General features: G+C 46.2%; 1 protein-coding gene across 1 annotated transcript in view; it reads left to right on the plus strand.

Annotated features, from left to right (window-relative positions):
* The window catches only part of LOC146839063 (uncharacterized), a 100,903-nt gene that overhangs the window by 40,365 nt on the left and 45,383 nt on the right, over positions 1–15,155 (plus strand). Inside the window, exon 2 of the mRNA XM_085600003.1 lies at positions 11,865–11,915. The gene's annotated coding sequence lies outside the window, so the exon portion shown is untranslated. The remainder of the gene's footprint in view (positions 1–11,864; positions 11,916–15,155) is intronic.

Below are 15,155 nucleotides of genomic sequence, written 5' to 3' on the forward strand. Positions count from 1 at the left end.
GGGCCGGGACTCGCAAAGCCGAGGAGGAAGCGGACGGAGTGCGGAAGGAGTCGAGAAGCGGAAGAGAAGCAGACGGAGAAAAAGAGGACGGAGATAAGGACGGACGAAGACCGAAGGTGAAGAGTACCCAGAAGAGGACGAGAAGTGGTACGAAGATTGGTGGCCCCCACCGGAGGAGGCTGGAGAGCGGCCGCAACTCAGGAGAGTTGCGGCGGGGCCGGTGAGTAGCCACGAGCAAGGGTGAACGGGTAGCGGGAGGTGCATGATCAGAGTGAAGGGAGGGACTGGGTTCTGACCCAGGGAATTATTCTTTATGTTTGCACTTGCCTTTTCTTCACCCGCCTGTAGTTGTGTTGGGGATCCATGTTAGCAGGAGGGGAGGAACAACGAGGGCTTCGGACTAAGTGGCACTCCCAGTCGACCTATTGAACCAAACAAACCACCCCACCCTGATCCCCTTCCCATTACCCGATACCCCACCTGTGACAACTGTTCCCCCCCCCCCCTCTTTCTTTTAAAAGAGGGCTTCACATTCAACCACGGTGGTGCGGTGACGGTCAAATAAGCCTGTGACTTATCTATAGGAAAGTATCTGACGGCTCCTTATTTTCCCCTCTCCTATGAGCCACCGTGGGATACCCTTCGGTCTGGGAGAAAACCAAGGGGGCGAGACTTCGACGACGTCCTGGGAGAAAACCAAAGGAAAGTGACTTCTGAAGCAGGACCAGGAGAATACCACCAGGAAGAGGACTCCGAAGACGGACCAGGGAAAACCGAAGAACCCGAAGAGAAAGCCGACAGCTCTATAAAGTCTTTAAGTGGCCTAAATCCTGTCATCTCCAATAAAACACGTCGAGCATCACACTATATACAGCCTCCTCGTCTGATTATCCGGCCTACGCTCCCACACATTCATTATGGGTAGAGCAATTTCTTTTAATTCTCAAGAGTTCCCCAAACTGGATATTATCAATCACACTTCGTGGGTGATAACTCCCCGCTGGAGAATGGAATTTCCTGATGTGGGTTTCCGATAGAGAGTAGTATGTAGTGTATTATATTCCACAAACACTCTCAAATCTATGTAGACTACCTGTTTACTGTCAGTGCAGCTGGTAAATTTCAAATTGTTTGTTATTATTCAAAGCCCTTATGTAGTCTTCTGCCTCTTTCTAGGTACCCCCCCGATGATGAATCAATCCTCTATATAGCGTGCCCATAAAGCCATAGCGTGGCCTTTGGGGGAGCGGGAGGGGTAGAGCTGGGGCTGCGCTTCAAGATGCTCACACCCTGCACAGCTCAAGAAGCTCGCAAAATACTGCCATGGCTTACGAGAAACAGGAAGAATCTTATCTGAGCCTCTTGTCACCATACATTTCAGAATAAACAGACTCAAAGGAAGAAATGTTGCAGAAATGTAACAGGCTCACTCAGTAACCAAGAATCACTCGGCGAGCCTGTCTGCCTCTGACACTTCTGGAAAGTTAGGGAAGGATTAGCAGAACCAGCTGCTTTTACCCAGAGCAGTGAATGAAAGTCTGCGCATAAAAAGCAAGTTACATAGCTATAAATATTTTAGACAAAGAAGGTTTAAAACAAAATTGCACTTTGCCATGATTAGAATGTAAAGCATGATAATACAAAACTATATGCAATTCGAGGTTGCAATAGGAATGCTTGACACCCTTCATTTAATTCATTCTGGCCTGAGCGGTCCTGACAGTCTGGGGGAAGGAGGGCGTCCATGTTTTTTGCAGGGAGAGAGTGGGCTCAAGTTTTGTTACACCACTGACCTGCACATAAAGTTGATACACAAAAAGTTGTGAGCCAGATCTTGTCACTGTGACTCTCAGAGAGCCCCCGAACTTGGAAATTAATTATCTGCTAACTGCAGGAACATGAGTTATCCATAGAGCACTGTCAGGGAAAGCCATAAGCAGCAGCTAACTCCCATTGAAGAGTGAGAGGACTGAAAGTACCAATACCGTCTCACCTCACACAGGCAGCTTCCTCGCCCTCTCTGTAGACCTGCCGCCTGCATCACGAGCCAACAGTTACCCAAGCTCTGCAAAAATTACTGGATCAAAAGGCTCCCTTCCAAGCTTGTCACAGTTGTTTTCCCTTCAGTAATGGAGCGTGTGAGACAGACTGTGCTGGACCCTGAACAAGTCTTCAAGGAAGTGTGAGTGCGACGAGGCTGGTGTATTAATTCACCACTTAACTAGTCAGTCTCCTGCCCCTCCATCCTCACTTAAGCCACAATTTGTGACACATTTGCTATTTTAAGGCTTGTAATAACATCACTTTTGTATATTTAAGTCCATACAGTTATTGAAAGCAGCAAAACCGCAAGTACTAAAATGCAGAGTACATTGGGCACGAGCCCTAATAAAAAAAAAATAGGTTTTAGAGGGGCAGGGTTTGCAAATTAGCATAGTCAGTGTGCAGTAATGTCACAGAGAGGGACAATGCAAGTCTATTATGCCTCTCTTTAATGGTAATGAATCGTGATTCACATAATATATGCACGCACATGAGCAGTGTATGCCCTCCTATACATAAATAAGGAAGGCTTAAATGTATTTTGGTACAACAGTGTGGGAGAGTTTTAATGAAACTTGGTGGAATATGTTAACATTAACCTTTATTGGGCAGAGCAAGTTTCCAGTGGGAGAAAGCTAAAATATTGTAATTCATAATATAGAATGAATATTGTCCTCTCTGAATCTGACTTGCATATCTATGCATTGCACAGATATTCTAGGCAGTATTCTGTTATTCTTTTCCTTTTGCATGATAGCGTGCATTTCAATTAGCTTATAGATGCCACTTTTTCAGCTATTTAATTCACTAATGCGGAGCATTTTTATTTTGGTGGCCGGGAATTCTCTCTATTTTAGTGCGGCCCTGATAGTTGGCAGCCGATTCCTTTGATATTTACTAAATACCAGGCAGTTGGGGTATACCTGCTACTTGCTACCAAATGGGTGTTTGGACACACAATGAACTGGAAAAATGAAATTCGATGTGTTTTCACTAAAATAATTAGGCTGATTGTTGGTGTCTCATCATTTCCATTTGTTTCAGTTGGCGATTTTTAATATTTACAATTTCAATTTTTTTGGACTCTCATGCTAGTGCCCAACAGGAAGTTTTTGGCACATGAAGTAACGGTAGATGGTGTAGCACCCAGGATGATGTGTTGCATGGCTACTTATAGGGTCCCAAAAGCAAGACCTATTGGCTATGTCAAAGCTTGTTTTCAGTCATTCTACTAGGTTCATTTATTTACTTCTGCTCTTCCATAGGAAAAGCATTTTTTGTTTTGCCAATAACTTTGGGACCGATTTATGAATTTCCACGAAACTTTCCAAAAAGGTCCTCCTTTTTGACTAGTTTTTGCATAAAAAGATGGGGGATGATCCATCAGGCGATGGCCGAGAAAAAAGGGGGTCCAAAAATGCAAAATCCCCATGCATTTTCTATAGACTTCTATATAACCTGCTGAATGGAATTGCCTTAAGTTCGGCAGGAAGCTAGACCATGGTCCGCAAATTGTGGTTTTTGTGATTTGTTGGAAATCTGTTCAGTAGTTTTTGTGAAATTATGGCTGTAAAATAATTGTATATCTGGACTGTTGGGAGGAGCAATTTAAAAATGAAGTTTTCTGATTGACCCAATAAACCTTTCCTTGGGCTATCTCGCTCCCACGGGAGTCAGACTCCTTCAAGAGCGAGCACTGTGATTGGTTACCAGCAACATGAGAAAAATGTTGCTGGCAACCATTGCAGGAGTAAGGAACTTAGTAACCTGCCCTGAAGTAAAAAATAATAATATAACGGGTTAGGACAATAAAAATAAATCGTTAAAAAATCCCTCGAGACTCGTGGGAACAGGAAAAAGAAAACACAAAATGGTAGCTGACGACATGTGGATGAGCTCCTGATTTCGCCTCAAGGTGGTGACGCAGAGGATTGAGAGTGGAACCGGCAGCAGGCAAGGTGATATAGAGGGACGGCGGGAGCATGGAACTGGGCAAGGTGAGTGTTATGAGAACCTTAACTCCCGAGACCTACCAATGTGACGCAGAGGCCTAGAACCACAGGAGGACTACTCCGACAGCGACAGGGTGACACCGGGAAGCGGAGAACCTTGAGAGACACTCGCCCTAGGCAGGCCCTGGAAAGGCAGGTCGGCAGAAGGAAGGGAAAATACCCAAGGGGAGTGGGGCTGGCCACTCCCCTTGGGTTAATATAGTCTACAGAACAGGAAGCTACCAGTTGTGGATTGGGGGTTGGTCGGACAGGAAGGAGGTAAACACCCTGGACTGGTGAAAGCAGCGTGGAGGAGCAAATTTCAACATATTAAAGGAGGGCCACCGACATCCGTGTAGTGGCAACTACAAAGGAAATGGTGAAACCAAAAGGATCTGTGACAACTCAAACAAATAAAATGGATAAATACACTGCCACAAAATCAGCAGACATGGGAGCCCAGATTGCAGAAATCGGGGCAGCAGAACCATCTCTAACAGCCATCATGGCAGCATTAGCGGACCTAAAAGGATCACTCAAGCCTAAAATAGACACTGTCACTGTGCAAATAAATCTCTTAAGGGCGGACTGCCAGAAAATATCAGAAAAAGTAACAAATTCAGAAGGAAATATCACACAGTTGCAGAATGTCACGCAGAGTCTTGAGGAACACGTGCAACACCTCAAGCGACAACAGGACGTGTTAGTAGCAAAACGTGAGGACCAAGAAGGGCGAGCACGCCTAAACAACAGTGTTTGGTGTGCCAGAAGGGATGGAGGGACCCAGTGTGGAGCTCTTCCTGGAGGACCCCACCCTAAACCATCTGCGCCCAAAACGGATTTCGAACTTTTTCATCATTGAATGGACACACAGAGCCCCGGTACCAAAACGGAGACCAGGAGGGCCCCCCCAAACAATAATCGCCAAGATCCTTAATTATAGGGACAGGGATGTGATATTGCAAACGGCAAGAACTCATGAAGACCTTAAATACGAGAATGCAACGATCCGCTTTTTCCCAGGTTCAAAAGTTGCGTTGCAGGCAGTGTAGAAAGAGTTGCGAGCCAAGGATATAAAATACATGATGTTCTACCCGGCACAGCTGCAAATAATGGCAGAGGGGAAGTCTTGGCACTTCTGCAAGCCGCAAGAGACTTGGGACTGGCTGGAAGGATGGCGAGTAGTGAAGCAGAAGACTGCAAAAGTCAAGGACCAGCAGAGGCCCCCGGGCTCGTGGGAAGCCGAAAGAGAGGCGAGAACCGGCCTGGTGGAGAATGACGTTAAGTGACTACGCGGGAAACAAGACTGGCTATAGGATGCGTCGCCTGCGCAAAGGTCCTGAACAGGGAGCAGCGATGAATGCACTTCACTCCAGTGGCCTTGCTTCACTCCAGTGGCCTTGCAGTTAGTGGGTTGGTCAGGGGGACCCTAGGGTGGGTGGGGAGCAACGAAATATAGATGATAATAAGAAGAGATATTTTAACCAAAACACTGTGCAATGAAACAAAACTTAAGTTACAATGGGCTGGAAACGCAGGCGAGAAGGGGGCAGATGAGAGACTCCAGCCTACCCTAGCATTAAGCAAGTTCTATGGGGCGACAGGCTCTCTGCAGGTTGGGGAGGAGGGTAGTTTTAGACCGGTCAAGCAGGGAAGCAGGGTGGGGGGGTGCGAGTTAGAGGGATAGAAACCCATCAAGTGGGTGTGATTGTTACAGTAGTTATTATTTTTATACTCGGAGCTAAGAAAAAACAGTAATACAGGAAGGCACATCGATGAGAGCTGTCAGACACATGAAACGATTCCATGGAGGTAGACATAGGGCGCTGAGGAGATGCACTTAATCAGCTGGGGGCGCGAGGGGTTGAGAGTTCTCACCCACCATAACATGAGCAACTCTCCATGATGGCACTTACAATTTTGACGTGGAATGTCAATGGTTTGGGTAGTAAGGTGAAGCGAACACTGGTGCTCCACTACCTTCATAGGCATGGCCCAGGCGTGGTGCTGCTTCAGGGGACCCACCTAATAGGCAATCACTGAAAAGCAATAGATAGATATGGGTACAAGTTGCACATGCACGCAGGGTATACCTCAGGCTCAAGGGGAGCAGGGATTCTAATTAAGGTATCCGTCTCACTGATAGTGAATAGGTGTTGCTCGACAAGCTAGGACAGTATGCAGCAATCACGGATCAACCTTCGAAAGCTACACTGGACCAAAAAGACACAAGATGAGGTGGTGGTGCTCCTTTCATTGGATGCCCAAATAGCATTCGATAGTATTGAATGGCAATTCATATTTGCCACCCAGGAAAGGCTAGGCTTTGGACCCAACTTCTGTGAACCTCCTTTAACAAGACCCCCCCTGCAAGGGTGAGAGTTAACGGAGAGGTGTCTCGCTTCTTCCCGCTAGTAAGGGTACGTGTCAGGGATTTCTGCTCTCATCGATGATCTTTGCCCTGGCATTGGAGTCCTTATCCACATGGGTCCGTAACGACCCAGTAATACAAGGAGTTCCAGGAGGGGGAGACTGGGAGAACAGAATATCCTTATACACTGATGACATACTCCTCTACCTGGTCCACCCATATAGGTCAGTGCATAGGGTGCTCCATATATTCCAATTATTCAGTAGTTATTCGGGATACACAATAAATTGGACTAAGTGCCTCATCTTCAAATTAGCGGGTACGGTCCCTCGGCGATTGGTAGACACCACCCCATTAATTGTTAAAACAAGGTCCACATACTTGGGTATTCAGATATCCACAGAGGAAGATTTCCTATCAGACAATTTAGATCCCCAAATAACAGCTGCTGGGCAACGACGTGGAACACTGGAAGAAACTACCGGTGTCCGATGGGTAGGGCGATCATTTTCAAAATTATGTCACTGACCAGGTTACTATATGTTTTACACAATACCCCATACAAGATACCCAAGAGTTGTTGCAAGATATAGTGAGCTGCAAAAAATCCTCTGGGGTGGAGGCAATTCTGGAATAGCTCTCTGTAAGCTCCAAAGGAGAGTTTATGAAGGAGGGCAAATACTACTGGGCCTCACAGTTGACGGTGGTGAATGACTGGGCATTTACTGATCGTGGAGACCCGGCCTTCAGGGCAGACCACTGGGCTGTGGGGGAAAGGGGATATCTAGCAGCGCGATACTGCAGAAGTAGGGAAAAACGGCTTCCCCCACATACAGAGACGGTGGTTCGAGTTTGGAGGGAAGCGTCAAAACACACTGGTTGGGACAGGAAGATCTCCACCTTGGGATAGCGATCAGTTGGTAGAGGTGAGGGCCCTGAGAGGGACCTTTAAAAAATGGGAATTGCTGGGAATTGAAAGGTTGGAAGACCTATGGAGAGGACAGAAACCGCTTACTTTCGAAGAGCTAAAAAGTGAATATGAAATGGTGGACACTAAAAGATATAAACATATGCAACTAGGTCACGCCCTACACCAATATCTTAGAGAGGGGGAGACCCTACCTGATTACTCGCCCCTGGAAGATAGACTATTGATGGACCCAATGGTGGTAAAGACCACCTCATTGACATACAAGAAAATAATGTGCATCTCTCCTAACCCGGTAGACCCCTTGATGGTTGCCTGGGAAGGAGAAGTAGGCCTGTTAGAGATAACGACTGGGAAGAGGCAGCACCGAACCCATGGGAGGTAGCCATAAGGGCCAGATTCCGTTTGATTCAACTACGTATACTCCACAGGTCATATGCCTCTATAACATTACTGCATCGACTGGGGCAGGGTATGTCCAAATATTGCGCTAGGGAATGCGGTGAAATTGGCTCCTTCTTTCATATCATTTGGGAATGTAAATACATCAATGACTTTTGGAAGGCGGTGACGAGAGTTATGTCTGAGGTCACTGGGATTGAAATTCCAACCGAGCCAAGAAGGCTGCTATTGTGTGTTACTGGGAGGGAAAATGGACCAAATATGCGGCTATATGTTTGGAAGTAGCTGTGATGGTGGCAAAACGGAATATAGCCAGGAAGTGGGGAGTGAGACAAACATTTTATTGGAATGGTGATATGTAACGCCAGAGAGTGTCCATATAAATGGGGAAAAATCTGGAGTTGCTGGAAGACATATAGGTGTTACTGAAAGGGGTGTGGGAAGGCGGGGTAGGATAGTGGATTATAAGTAGCCTTGGATCCCGGCAGCTCTGGGATCTCCAGGATGCATGAGAAGGAAATCTACCTGAGAAGTAAGAGATTTCAGTATCGGAACATATATAATCGTTGTCCTATGTGTGTAAGACTTGTTCAGAGCTTTTGTTTAATAAAAAGAGTTTTTAAAAACAAATGGTAGCTGGGTCGCATTTATTTACTATAATCCCTGGGGATCCCTCCCCGGAGCTGTGTTCATAAAGTGGAGGGTTATGTGCGGCCGACCCTCCGAACCATCAGAGACCCCGAAAAGCCCACCCGAGCGTCTGAAATTGTTGAGAATGGGGATTGGAGCTGTTCAGCCTCCCCCCAACCTCCAAACCTGAAAAGCCACCTGCTTTTGTCCTATCAGACATCTGTGTCCGGATTTATTGGGGGTACAGTGTCTGCCTCAAACAGTATTTTAGGGTTTAGGGTTAGATGTGGAAGGACACTAGCACTGCCATAGTACATGCCCCATGGACACCCTCATCTCTCAAAGGCCAGGTTTAGAGTGGTTGGAGACGTTTGTCTTGTTAAAATGCTTAAAGTGGGGAACTTTTACTCCATTGGCTTGGGCATGCTTAGGAGTCATTCCCACGTAATAGCCTGTGCCGGCATAAATGTGGCATCTGCAGGCACCCACTTCAGAACACTCCTAGACCTGAGGAAGAGCAGAAGAGGACAGGACCTCCTGTCTGTGATCTGAAAAAAGCCCTGAAGGACTGGATCTGCTCCCTCTTGTACTCTGGACTAAGATGTAGACTCATAGGGGCATAAGGCTGACCTCCTGTTCAACCTACAATGATACAGAACACTAAAAAGGCCTTTGCTGCAACTGTCCAGCTGACCAGTGGCATGGACTGGACTATTCCCGGCTGTTGGTCCTTGACTGAGCCCATATGAGGCTCTAAGTGCTTCCCCTGAGGTCCTGGGTGGCTATAGAAGTGCATTCCTATTATGGAAGAAGACTTAAAGGACTAAAGTCAAAAGGTAAAATCTTTGACCAGCACGAACCTGGTTGGTGTATCCAACCTGACTTCCATCGTGGTCACTAACAATTTACGCCTAGGCCTTCCGCAACAATGGCGTCTCACTGGCACCTTGTGATTCTTGGCACTATCGCTACTTAAACCGTTACAGTTCATATCTCAGATTCCACTTATTGGGTTTTGTCATTTTAGTGTCATTTTGTGCATTACATTTTACTTTATATTTCTATTTCGTTTTAGGTTGATTGTTGTTTTGCATTTTCAGGGCTCGAAAAATCCGAAAAATGGTACTAGTCCTGCAGGTCTAGTACCTTGAAAAATATCCTCGACCTAACTGCAACCTACTTGACCTCCGTCACTGAAAGCAGAGCAAATGTGACAAGTTAACAAGATTTAAAGGCATCTTTATTGCTCATTCGCTTTGTGAGCAATAAAAATGCCCTTAAATCTTGTTATCTTATCACATTTGCTCAGTTTTTAAAGACAGAGGACACAAGTTAGGTTGTTTCCCTACTCGCCAGAAAGGGCGAGTAGGACCTAAAAATAGCTCGTCCTCATTAATTCTACCTCGCGAATGCGAGCGGGCGAGTGGAATTGTCGAGTCCTGATTTTTACTTTTACTGTTTTGGTTTCTGCATAAAAATTTTACATATTCCTCTAAGTTAATCCTGCCTGTTCCGTGCCTTAGGTACCAGGGGATTGTGATTTTTCCTCTTTGACCACAAATAATAATTCAATTTCTTGCAAATAGGCAGTTGATAATCTACCAGGGTTGAAGCAATTGGAATATGGAACGAGTATCGAGCGGCAACAGAACCTCTAAAAAAATTCAGTTTGGAGATTAACTAAGCATCACGCTTGAATGTCACAACTTTTTAAAACAAGGTAGCCAGGAAAGTGTGGTGGAATATATTGCAGCTCTTTGCATTTTGACAGCCCCAAGCAAATTTGAGAACAGAGTGGATGTATATAGCAGAGTCGAGCCTTTTTCTCTAAGAAGTTGCACGAGAGATTACTGAGCTGCAGGAACCCAACTCTCCCCAAGTGGTGAATATTCCAAGAAGCATAGAGCGCTCCACGCTTTCATCTAAGACACTGACCTCTGAGGAGGGCGCATCACCAGTGAGTCGCATTCTTGGGACTGCTCTGGGTCGTTATGTGAATTCCAGAGACAGAACAAATGGGAATTGGGCTCAGAAAGCTCATCATGGCAGCTGTTACAGGTGTGGGTTCAAGGCACACTTGAGAAGCAATGGGAAATACCAGGATCAAGGAAAATGTTGCAGTTTTGGGGCATTTTCAAGCAGTATGAGTGTATGCACTACTGTAAAAGTTGGCACAATTGATGTTAATGTGGAAGAATGGCCCCAGAGGGAATAACTTAGTTTTAGAAATTGATTCCATAGTTTGTTCCACCTTCATGCGACAGGTAAAGTGTCCCTTGTGTATGGTTCATGCCGGTACGGTGTTGTTAAATGGAATGGCGGATTAAGGACTACCCATCAAGATTTTGTGTGATGTAGCCTTTGAGAAAAGTAGAGATGTGAGAAACACCTGACCAGCTCCAATATAAATCCCAAAGCCTTAGGTGAGCAGGATATCGATATATACTGGATTACTTTGTTAGTCTGCTGGAATGCTTGGGTAAAATGATTACCTAAATAATGTATGTATCCGTCAATGGAAGGGAAGGGATGGGATGGCAGAATCAGACTAAGTTGGGCTTTGCTATGAGGCCTGGTCCTGATAATCCAGCGGTGTTGAGTGACATGCCTGTATCTAATGTAGATTTTGATGCCAATGACCTTAAGAAAACGTTGCTTCATTCTTCTGTTGTTAATCGAGTGGGAGCAGTGAATGGTTTGAGCATTGTATCAAACTTAAAGCTCAGGCAATACCTCTCATTCATAGTGCGCTCTGTGTTCCTCAGGATACGGAGTGAGCTTACTGCCCTCTTACATGATTTATGATGTCACCAATTCCTCTGAATGGTTTCACCAGTTTTTATTGTCCAGAAGAGGTCTGGGGGCATGCATCTTGTGAAGTTCACAAACCACAGCCCTTTGGTTTGAAACCTTAATGCTAATGGCGTCAGAAAGGCCCCTGTAATGTTGCTAAGTCTGTTTTTAAAATTACAACTTTGGCATCAAATTAGTACACAGCGGCAGAAACTACAGGGCTGGTTGCTTATCTAGAAAGCCATTTTTGGGTAGTTTGGGTGACGAGGATTTGGATGTTCATGAATGTTTGTGGTAGCGGTGTTAGATGCTGTCTATGATGCTGCTTGTGCTGACCCAGGAGTGGTGCAAGTTAACAAGGACATCACAGATTGTCTCCCCTGGGACTGGTGCTTAAGTGCGGAGATGTTTGGGTGTGCTCAAGTGGCGGCAGATCTAACTGTGGCTCTGGGTATGGTTATGAGACGCGATTCTTTTGTTCTACTTGGTAAGCCGAGACCGTACTTGTTGAATATTCACCCAATGTGAGTGGTGATATCCTAATTGCTGGTCTGCCTGAAGTTATGATGCTGCTGACAGTAGCGTGTCTGCTGGTGGAACTATAAAGCTAAATAAGAAAAAGTTATATTCCGACGCCGCAGTCTTCGTGACTGAGACCAGTAACACTGAAGACCCTGAGACTCACAGCAGTAATTTCTCCTTTCAGAGCGTTATTGCTGCAGATGGAGTGAAGCCAAGAAGTAAGCACATTACTAAGGTACCAACAAAGTTTAATATTTTTCATTTGTATTAACTGTTCCTCTTTTGCAGCATTTGGAAATGCATTTTCTAGTTTTGTTGCTTTTTGTTTAGTTTTTTATCATAGGCTGTTACCATTGGTTTAAAGGGAAAGATGTTGTAGTGTGTGACCTTAATGCTGCAGTTGCATTTCATTACCATCATTTGCTTACCCTGGAGAATCGCCAGGGCGCAGGAGGTTTGCTGTTCGAGAGTTCTTTCTTCAGCGTCTGGGCACTTGTCGCTCTGTGGCAATCTGTGGTCCTGTTTCTATGCTCTTCTTGTAGTAGCTCTTTTCAGAGCTTCATCCTCCCACCAACGATAATAAGATGCCAGGCATCACCCAGCACACAACACAGTCTATGATGGCTACGTCTATCTGCTCGGCGCAGTTAGAGCGAGGATAAAGGTCTCCGGATCTATCAGGCTGTGATTGTAACCTAAGGGCTTAAGATGAAATGAAGAGCTTACCTTCTTCCTGAGTGGCTCCAGACTGCTGTGTGCAGACCCTGTAGCTGGCAGCATCCTGGAGTATGTATGTATAAATCAGATTATGTTGGAAGAAACCTGCAATATAGTGGCAGGCAGCACCCTGCCACCAAGTAGGATTTCTCTTAGTATTTTATTTCCTGGCACATTAATGGAGATAGTCTTTTATCTGGCAGAAGAACAACACTGACCATACATTTTCCTGGCGCGGTCTTTAAAATGACGTACACATTAGGAATGGCATTTCATTCTGCTGGAATAATAACACGCGTTATCTGGTACTCTGCTATGATGTTGCATAGATTGTTGGCTGCAATGCCTTCCATGTTTCATTCAAACATGCTTTCTACAGGGCGCATACATGATTTGCTGCTGTAGAGAAATAATGCTCCTGTGTACTGTGGCAGACTCAGAAATATTGAAAAACTTCATGATTTCTCTTTCAGCACTTCAAAGTAAACCCTTTCACTTTTTGACTCAGTCATTTGGCAGAAACATAACTTCTCTCCCAGGGGATCCTCATCAATAGTCATAAGCACTGAATATTCCCGCCCAAGTGCGGGGATCCCGGAAGTAATAAAAATTATATATGAAGAACATATATATATACAGCTCTGTATATGTATAAACATATATATTTTTTTCCCAAGCAAATGCAGCCCCCATAGAAGGCTAAACAATGTAGATACAAATATCCAACAATACACCATAGGTATAATAACACACCTAAATCTCCCTTTTCTTTTTTTTTTTTAATGAGGTAAAACACTCATGATAAAGGATAGTCGCTGAGAGGTGAGGAGTCCAGGGGGAGTCATGCTTCCAAAAGAAAGTCCACGTCGACGCTCGATCCGGCGGCGAAGCGCTTTTGTTCGTCGGCTGCGACTTCGACGTCAAGAAAATATCCAACGTCGAAGGTGGCTCATCGCCGATCAACGTCGAGAAAACCTCGTTCGACGTCAAGACATCGCTCAACGTCAAAATCGACACCAAGAGAGAAGTCGACGTCGCAGGAAGAGCACAGGCGTTCGACGTCAAAATCTACATTGACGTCGAGGCAAAGATCAGTGTCAAGAGATCCTGCAAGATCTTCGACGTCGAGACCTGATTTGCCGTCAAGGGAAAGGCGAACCTCTTCGAAGGTGCGGACGACGCAAAGATCATCGTCGGAACATTCGACGTCGAGGCAGGAACCTCCGTCGAAGTCGACGTCGAGGCAGGAACCTCCGTCGTCTAAGGTCTCCAGATCTTCGGAGAAGATGGGGACGTCGAGGCGAGATTCCCCGTGTGGTTCTAGACCTCCGTCCAGGACAAGCCCTCCGTCGACGACAAGGCTCTCGACGTCAAGGCAGGACACATCGCCGGTGATCCATTCGGCGTCGAAGTCCAGGTCTCCGGTGATAGGCCTATCACCGTCGAGACGGTCCCCCGAGGTGGGATACCAGGAGACGTCACACATTCGTCTGACTTTTAAGAAAGTATCAAGGCGCAAATCTCCTCATAGGGTGGTATATACCACATCGGAGCACGATTCATTGCGTCCGATCTCAATTTCACCCTCAGCCTCTCAAGGCTCGAGATCAAGATCTGCATCACCGGAGGTGTTGGGTCTCTCTCCAGCTCCTCCAGTGGAGCATACATCTCAAGACGAGGGTCATGCTCTGCCTCAGAGCCCCGTCAGGGAATTGCCTCCGAACACTTCAATGATTCAGGCAGTTAAGGATTCCTTAACAAGACTAAGGACTCTGGATCAACCATCATGACCAGCAAGATCCCATTCTCGAGGAAGAGAATTGCAAAGGCACTCACGCTCGCCCAGAAGGCGATCCAGGTCTACCTCTCATAGGAGAGAGTCAATCAGGTCGGGGAGAAGGCGACGGAGGTCTCCTTCATCTTCCGTGTCAAGCCGTTCGTCCAGAAGGGATTACTCACCCACACTCACAGATACTCCGCCAGTGGATGACATCACCACTTTTCAAGATGTGTTGTGCAGAGGAGCGACTAAGTTGAACATTCCCATGCCTGTTCAAGAAACCACCTCTTCTGTCATCTTCGAGACCCTTCATGAGAGAGCGGTGTCTCGTCCACTCTTGCCTTTAGTTCCTGGGTTGCTTAAACCAGTTATGGACATCTTCCTCACACCAGCGACTTTCAAATCTGCGCCGGCACGGATTCTTAAGAAATATCGTCCGGCCCCCGAGGATCCTCTATTTCTCAAGGCGGACCCTCCACCTGACTCGGTGATCACAGCTGCTGCCAGAAAAACTCATTCAGTGGTATCATCATCCACAGTGCCGCCAGATAAGGACAGTAAATCACAAGACTCTTGGGGGAGAAGAGTATGTGGCTCGGCGGCCTCGAGTCTGAAAGTGGCTAGTGCTTCAGCGCTTCTGGGGCGCTACGACAGATAACTATGGGATTCCCTGCAGCGATTTATAGAAAAAGTGCCTTCCGAAGACAGAAAGGACTTTGAAGAGATCCTGCACGAGGGCAGTCTAGTTTCAAACCAAGTGATCAGCGCAGCAGCGGATGGAGTAACGTTGGCAGCGCACTCATATGCTCATGGGATTTCCGCCAGAAGATCCTCTTGGCTAAGGCTGACAGCCTTGAAACCTGAAGCACAGGCAAGAATTCTGAATCTGCCTTTCTCGGGTAGTTCGCTGTTCGGTTCTCATGCGGACGACGAAATGGCTCGGATGAAGTCAGAACTCGAGACCATGAAAGCCATGGG

The sequence above is a fragment of the Triturus cristatus genome, chromosome 4_2 (genome assembly GCF_964204655.1).
Source record: "Triturus cristatus chromosome 4_2, aTriCri1.1, whole genome shotgun sequence".
NCBI lineage: Eukaryota > Metazoa > Chordata > Amphibia > Caudata > Salamandridae > Triturus > Triturus cristatus.